This window comes from Dufourea novaeangliae, unplaced genomic scaffold, assembly GCF_001272555.1.
Source record: "Dufourea novaeangliae isolate 0120121106 unplaced genomic scaffold, ASM127255v1 scaffold115, whole genome shotgun sequence".
NCBI classification, from domain to species: Eukaryota; Metazoa; Arthropoda; class Insecta; order Hymenoptera; family Halictidae; genus Dufourea; species Dufourea novaeangliae.
In genome coordinates this window covers 1,364-10,165 of record NW_015373998.1, presented here as the reverse complement: position 1 = coordinate 10,165, position 8,802 = coordinate 1,364, and positions in this window count along the sequence as shown.

Here is an 8,802-nt window from a genome sequence, read left to right as displayed (position 1 = left end):
TGAACGGCAGATAATATTTGAGTTGTCGAAGACCATCAACCGCCCGGCGCGGGGGTGACAAGGATGAAGGTTGTAGGTTAAGTAAGTGGTTAGGAAGACGGCGTTGCCGAGTAATGGAATAAAAACACTCGACCCCGATGTCACCATCATTGATCTGGGAAGCATTATCTTTTACCTTCTCGTCGAGTGAGCAGACGCGTCAAAAATTTCGTTGAAAAACGCTTTTCCCTTCACGCTTTACGAAAATAATGAATGTCCGCCCCCGGCGGAAACTTTATTAACGACGTGGCCATTAAGAGATAATTTTCTTTTGAGATGGTATTTATACTTTATACCACAAGAATGACTCTAAAATAATTATTTGACGGGCCTGATATAACAAAAGTAATATTATATTCATCGATATATTGTTATCATCCGATAGAGCCCCTTAACCTTCAGATCATTGAGCGGGGTAACTTGGGCCCTCCACATTTTGCTCTAAACTTTTTTTTGAAAAATTTTCTCAATTGCTATTTGAGCTTATATCTCGTACAATTCCTTTGCGATCTTATTTCTAGTGTATGAGATTTAACAACAAGTGAGCTCGCAATGGACCCTCCTTCGGTGTTAACGTTTATTTTTATGATTTTATATTTATTGCAGTTTGCCGTTGAAAATGAGTCGTCTATACATAAATCAACCTTTATGACAATTTGTGTCATATTAGAACAATAAAACATCTGGACTGTGGTGGATGATTTTCCTTTAAGATTCTGGTATCGACCGTGTTAAAATATCTTGGAAATTCAATTATAGATAAATTCCAGCATGTTTACTGTTCACACCACTTAGTATTTAACAATCTTTTCATAATGAATTCGAAAGGCAATGTAACTACTCCACATAGCGACAGAGTGGGATACATTTAAAAAATACACGAATAGATCGGAAAAATGCAGATTTCTTGCTGAGATTACTAGAACGAAATTACGAAATGGGGTAAAGTAGAATGTTCGGTTTCATTAATGGGCACAATGGCGAACGTATAACTAGGTGCCATGAGATAGTACGTGTTTCACAGCCCTTTTATAGATTGGTGACTGCTTTCGATACGGCATACGCCGGACTGTAATTAGTCGGTAGGACTGGATCCAGCTTTCAATGGACCTTCAATGAGCGGTACTAATGACGGTCGGATGACGCATCCGGACTGTCTGTTTAAATGATAGTATGCTAATCCAATGGCAAGCATTTCAACTGCGCCCATATCGGCGAGACGCATCTGATATTTCGTTTCGGTTGACGCCGTACTTTTTTTGTTCTCGCTCGCAAAAATGCGTATAAAACGAATGGTTGTACATAATATATGAATATTAATGTTCACGTATATCATCACTACGATGAGATTTAACTTCAGTTCTTTCAGTTGTTCACTGAACAATGCACGGATAAATCTAGAAACCGAATTGTAGTCTAGGTCAGTGGTGGCAAACTTTCTTAAGTGTGGGTGCCAAAATTTTATAAATAATATTTCTTGATTTGCTGAAGTTCCGGGGAAAAATTTAATAAAAAAGTAATTATTAGAGAATTATATTTAAACAATTTGAAAATTAACATAGAATAACATATCTCAATAATTAAAAATAATCTGAATCATTTATAATCGTATAAAATGATATCACTGGAAAATGGTTCACGTGCCAGCAAAATTTCGAAAACATCGAAATTTTCACGAATGTGAAAAAAAAACGATTCATTACGTAGCATTTTATATATTAAATAAAGTACCATCTCACCTGAAGTGTCCGACCTAGGTTCTGGGGAGTTATCTAGTTCAGCAGAGTCTATATCTCCAGAATAGAGGATAGGAGATATATCTCCAGAAAATTTTCAACGGATCAACCCATACATAGTGGAAAGAATACATAGCGAAGGTATGCCGAACCCACGAAGAAGACAGGTGTAGGGGGCGGACCGTAAGAACAACCGAATCATTTTTCTTCCATTTTGCGATAATCTGATCCTCTTTGGGCAAAACGTGGCCGGTTGTTTGATCTACCACGGAAATGGATTCGCGCGGTGCGAGATGCAAGGAATTCCCATGCGAGCCCGTAAGGAACGGCCGGGAAAGACAGGGGCAACGTAAACAGTGACTTAAATCACCGTACACGCCTCAAGGAAAGATCGAAACACGTTGTACGCCGACGGATACCTCGGCGAACGTGGCGGAATGATGAGGTGTCGCGCTAGAATAGAGAAGGAGGACTTTTCTGCTCCTCTATTCCATCCGATTCCGTAATCCATTCCGGATACCAACGGCATCCTGGCTCCTTTGCCTCTGTCTTCCTCTTCCTCGCCCCCTTTTTTCGACGTCGCCCTCCTCCGATCGCTCGGGGAGAATAACGTTCGGGGACAGGATACAGGACATCAGTCTTTTCTGTCTTCGCTTCGTTCGGGGGCTGCAGATTCCTCGACGAAATTCCTCCTTCGTCCTCCCTGCTCCTCCCGTCATCCCACCCCTGCGATTCGTCCTCCTTGCGTTCAATACAAGCGTCGTTCTCGGGTTCGCCGCATACTGTGTCCTGTTTCTCCGCTGTCCCGGCTACTGCCTTGTCTGCTACGGGATATCCCCGCCGACGAATTCAAATATTTCGCGTGCCGAAGGATCGTAGAACAAGGAACGCACGAGGGGACAAGCAGAGAGAGTCTGAGAACGGAGGCAACAACACAGAGCGACGAAAACGAGCAGGTGTAGGTGATCGGTAAAACGAAAATATGACACGAACAAAGGGGAATAGGTGGTAGGGGGTGGAAGGCGTGCGACGGAAACGGAGACTAAAATTAGAACAGGGACGGTGGGGGGGTTGGGTCTTTCGCGGAAAGCGGTGGAAAATCGAAAAGGTGGTTAAAGCGTAGGATGCTGAAACGAGTAAGACGGGGGGGGGCAGGACAGCTACTTGCGAGAGGTTGGGTGTACACACCGACTCGCATTCCAAGCAGACTTGGTGAACCGGGTTCATTATTTTCTCGTTATAAGTTTCTACAACTCGAGCTTGTTGTCGTAACGCTGTTAACGCGGACGCGTCGCGAATTGTTAAAGCGTCGGGCGAACGATCGGGGGAGGGGCGAGCGAGCGAGCGTATATATTCGGCGGCTTCCTTAAACCCCGTGTCACGCGCCGCCCTACCACTTCGTTCCTTTTCATCCCGCATTGCTCGACCGCCACTCATCCCCTCTCCGACTCCTTTCCCCTTTCGTCTACCCTTTATCCTGTTCCTTTTTTCGTTTATTAATAAACGTACCGGGTGTCGATCGATTTTCGAAGATTCTCACCCCTTCGTTCTACCTTGACATTGTGTAGAAGAGGAGAAACGAAGAGATAGAGAAGGCCAACAGTGATACGACGAAAGACCAGTACTCGTCTTATTGTACCTTTATGATACCCAGCGGAATTATTGAACAACCTCGTGACTCGATGTACCGCCTTGGAAGTAAGTTCCTCTCGAACGCGACAAAACGGTTTCAGCTGAAAATGGAGCACAACACGACGAGCAACGGCGCGCGCGGCGGTGACGTCTTTCGTAGAGGATCCGTCTGTTGCCGGCGATGTTGCTTTTAATAGTGACTTTAATTGCACCTTTTGATTTCGACGCGACTGCTCGCTGCGCGAATCTTACGCGATCTCACGGGTCTATTTTGCGTTACCCCCGTGCCACTTGAAAGACCGTGAATGTCGGGCCGTCGACGGGAAACGGTGGAATATAAGACGAGACGAAGGTTGTTACGCAAAGTCTTGATCCTCGTGGAACCTTTCCTCCAATGGCGGACTCTCCAGTTTTTTTTTTTTAAACGAAGGAAGTTGATATAATTGTATATGGTGTTCCAATGTTTCACGGTTCTCTAAGAATATATCTATAAAAATTATGGCGAAAAGAAAAAAGGAAATTTTTATTCCAGGTTTCGTATTCGAGAAAATTGGGTTTGAACAATCACCTAAAATCTGTGTATTCGTGCTGACAATAAGTAGAAACAGCCTGCAACGACCAGGCGCAGTAGCAAAGCCTATTCTGTTGTGCGTGTATCCAACAAACTTTCCAATTCGATTATCTCAAAAACGAAGCACTATTCCCCTTAAATTTTACTGTTTTTTTTTTTACTCATTTTTGGTTATAGAATCACCTGCCTAGTTATACTACCCGACCCGAGACATCCTGCATATAATGTATACGAATATTTTTGTAAGTGGATTGTATATTATTACTTCATTAATATCTGTACTTTCCTATTTAACAATTAATTAATAATAATACTATGATAAAGCAGCTTCATAAAAGAGGAGTTTAATATATTAAAGATTTGGCAAAAAGTTTAATTTCTGTTCTAAAAAAAGAAGAAACTTTATCACGGGTTAGGTAGAACCCACGTTCAGCTATCGTCAGATTCTTAAATATTCAGCAGACAGACGATTAACGACATCTATTCAAACTGTCGCAAACAACATATCCGATGGAAAATTATGTCGTCACCATCTAACTGATGGTGATCATCGATCATTTCTATGCATTGTATACCTATAAATTTTTTCAAATTGAGTGAACTGACACGGGACCTGCGGTATGCGGATATATCGATAAGAGCCTTTTGCAATAGTGGAAAAGTTGTAAACAGACGGTTGGAGAATTGCAAACGTTGAAACGGCGCGGTGGGAACGGGGAGGCGTGATTCGGTTCGATTCAGGCGGCGCAAATGAGTGGAGCGATATTAAAATCTACGCCGGCAACAGATGGGCCTGGATAGCTTTACGATGTTCGAGCCAATAACGAAAATCATTAAATTAGCTTTAACCGCCGGTGCATGGCGCACTGTTAACAGCGTACTAATTTTATTATTTAGCGGCCCGCGTAAAAATCCCGGAATTCCGTTCGTTACTTTTCCCGTCGAGGCAATTCGGGAGTCTTTTCACGGGACACGTACGTAAATTTTAGTATTTCTTATTTCAATGCAATCTTCGTAAGTGTGAGGCTTAATATGTATAACACTTTACAACGGGTGTTCTTGAATGTACTGTCTTTACCCACATATAGACGTAAACCAGAAGTAACTAAAAGATTATGGAGCGAAATCGTATGCTTATTCACTTTGTAGAAGATGATAGTCTCATTTGATAAGTGTTATTGATAAAGGCAACAGTATGTTAATCCTTTATGGCCTCAATTTGTTCGCGAATATAAAAACATGTATGTAACATAAAACCAACAAATATCAACCGCTAAAGAGAATTTAATAATGAATTTACACTTGTCAAAGATTTTATTAGTATTCCGATATTTTAAGCTAGAGTTGATAATCGCTACAACGAATCTTATGAGTTACAAAAGAAACGTTGTAGAAGACGATATGTATGCCACGTAACGTCAAAAAGTTAAATTAGACCAAGAGAATATCGATAAACAGCAGAAGCTCGTTTATTGCAGACTATTTTATTGCAGCATAGAAACGCCCCTTGCTTACAGATATTTCTGACAAAAGTGCGACAACCCCCTTTGTCGCCCAGTAAGAAAGGAACGGAATACACACGGAGTAGCGTTTGACTCGCATATTTTTCATTATAGAAACTGCGCTGTATGTAATATTATTTTAGCAAAATATTTCAATATTCAATAACTTCGGCGAATTAACTTTTTCAATAACTTTAGAAATAACGAACATAGTAAGGTGATGAAAAAGTGCGTACATCTAGTCCTACCCTATATGTAGTTGCGTCGCACAAAGGAACGGATAATTGGTGGGAAAAGCGCGCGGGTGATTGGCGCTCGTTTATATCACCATTACTGGAATTGTGACCTAAAAACGAAATATGCAATAAAAGAATGTCTGTTGTACATCGAACAAATGAACGAACGATTGGCTTGCAGAGGGCGCAGGTGATTGGGTCTCGCTTATTGTAGTATTCTTGGAAATGTAATCCTCTACAGCCCCGACCGCTGAATAAACGAGCTTCTACTGTATCGGTAAGTGACTTCAAAATCATACAAGGCTATACAGTAGCCCCTCGTTAAATGGCGTCCCTTTTATTGCACGTTGGCAACGCCCTTCGCTCACACGTATTTCCCAAATACAAAAATTTACAATTCCATGCAAACCGCGATCGAGTCTGATCCGCAATACTAATTCAAACCACAATTTACCCAATATTGCTGGCAGTTGGGCCGATCTGTCGACCACAATACAAACTACTACGACTACAACTACAGGCGAGTACAGTGACAAAGTAGTAACAGAATGACTCCCCATCCGAAGATGCAGAGCCATTAGTAGTTGCCCTTTTCAATGACACAATTTGTGTCGGGCCTCTTCTGCATATAGCCTCTTCTTTTCTTCGGCAGTCCACCCACCTGGAACCCTCAAGCTGCTCGGTTGTGGACGACTAAGGACTCGAAGAGTCTGTATGATCGTACCACGAGTGCAATCGAGCAGGTCGTTCGTTTCGACAATCCTATCCTTCCGACCGCGATCGCGACGACGACCTTCTTGGGGTTCGCCGAATTTGAAGAATCGAAATCGAAATCGGAAGCAGACAGCATGCTCCGTCTGGACCAGTTTCGAATCGACGCTACAAATTATCCCAGTAGCAGGACTATCACGCGAAACCTACGCGCGCCTACCCCATCAGAGAATGTGATAGCCTGCCCCGGCCCCTACCTACTTAAAGTCTAATCGTACACATTCACACACCAAAGAGTATGCTACCTACGTACCTAGCCCTATATTTAAAAATAAATTCGCAAAAGACAGATTCTCACCAACACACAACACTCCACGGTTCTCAAGCATACGCCCGGGTGCAAATCAACCTAAGACCTAGGGAGAATGTCCCGGGACGCCTCCGACACCCGAGCGCGATATTCAACTTGCACACTCTAATAGGTACGTACCATTTTCCTGAAATCGACTGGCAAAGGCTAGCATCCATTGCGAGAATAAAAAAATTATTTAAACAATATGTGTATACTTGATATACTTTATATCGATTATGTGTTAATTTTCTTGTCTGATAGCGAGAGACACGAAAACGAGTACATATTCCATGAAAATTTTATCGTAAGCATCATATAAAGCAATGGTATATGTACGACCGATACCGGAATTGTGAGAAATTGTTCCAAGGAACAACGGCACATGAAATGTTAATTGATAGAAATCTAACCGACGCAATTCCACTGCCTAACAAGCACACACACACAAGTGGAAAATACGTCGTGCACGGTAAGTTAACGCATTGCCAAGTCGCATACACATGTTATTGTTATTATATATGAAATCAAATCATCGTTCCCCGCTGCTCTCGCCCAATCAAGTAGCACCTGGGCACGTGAAAGGGTTCGGGCAACGAACACGGAATAATTATCCTGAAAATCCTGACTAAAACAATTATTAGTTTCTGCTCCTCCAACGGTCTAATGTTCATTGGTTCTCACTTCATTTGCAACAACCGTGACTCGACTTTGTATTAACACGTAAGAAGATTCTAATGTAAATTCATTTTTAACGACAAAGACTGTACATCATGATTATGTAATAAGATATTTGACTCTATACATTGAACTACCCTCGGGCGATTACGTCGTCAAAGTCAATATAAGACAGATAACATAAATGTAACAAATCATGTCACTTTGACTCAGAAATCTACCCGTCGCGAAATGCCTTCTTGTAAATGGTCTGTAATATCACATTTGTCCAGAACTTTACGTTCTAACTCAATCTATGTGTATGAAAGTGCACTATTTAATTTTTATAACTGTCTTTGAGAAACGTGAGAGTACGTATTTCTGATATATTTCAATACGCATAGTTAATTTGATAATATATATTCTTTACGAGTATTAATCTTAAACTTCTTTGCAGTAGTCTGGTATCATATTAAATCCTGCATTTATTAAGCAAATTATAAGATAATAAGTAGTAAAAAATAGTATTACTAATTACATTAGTAAATACATTCAACTTCCATTCATTTTATTATTTGTCTACAAGTGACAGTACAACTGTGAAAAATAATAATTAACACACTAATGGGTAAAATCAAATTTTCTAAATATGTAACAAGTAACTATCATAAAAATATAATTTATAACAGAGGTGTCCAAATGTCGCTCACAAGCCACAAGCTGTTCGAGCCTCCCCTCGTGGGTTTCCTCCACTACCGACCTCAGATTGACTCGAACGAGTCAAACTAAGACCCACAATGGGGGTACTACCGGAGGGAAAGAATGCTGCTCATAAGCAATAGATGGACACCTCTGCTCTGCCCTTTATAAAAGACAGAATACTCATTCCTTCTGAGTATATACGTCTACCATACAAATATGTTTGTAGGACACAATACATGCTGGTTAAACACAGTAGTACCTTCCCTGCATTTAACGCTCACACTCCATTAAAGTGGTCGTGAGTACACGCCAGTACGTCTCGATACTCTACCCGTATACGTAACCGTATGCGTTCTTTGCCAGGTGGCAACGAAAACACCGGCCACGATAACTGGAAATCGCAATGCACTTTTCAATGGTCATACATGCACAACGTGTTAAATTATTCCATAACACGCAGTTTTTCACTAGGGCGCGCATATCGATGCACAGGTGACATAACTTAATACGTCTTCTTTTTATGCACCGATACTTTATTGCGATTCCCAGTACACGTGTTCCACTATTTCATGGAACTTGCAAATACGAATGATACCTTTGTGTCTCGCGACACTGGTTCCGGGATTGAAACGTGCTGTCGCGTCTCGTGGTATTGCGCTAACTGCTA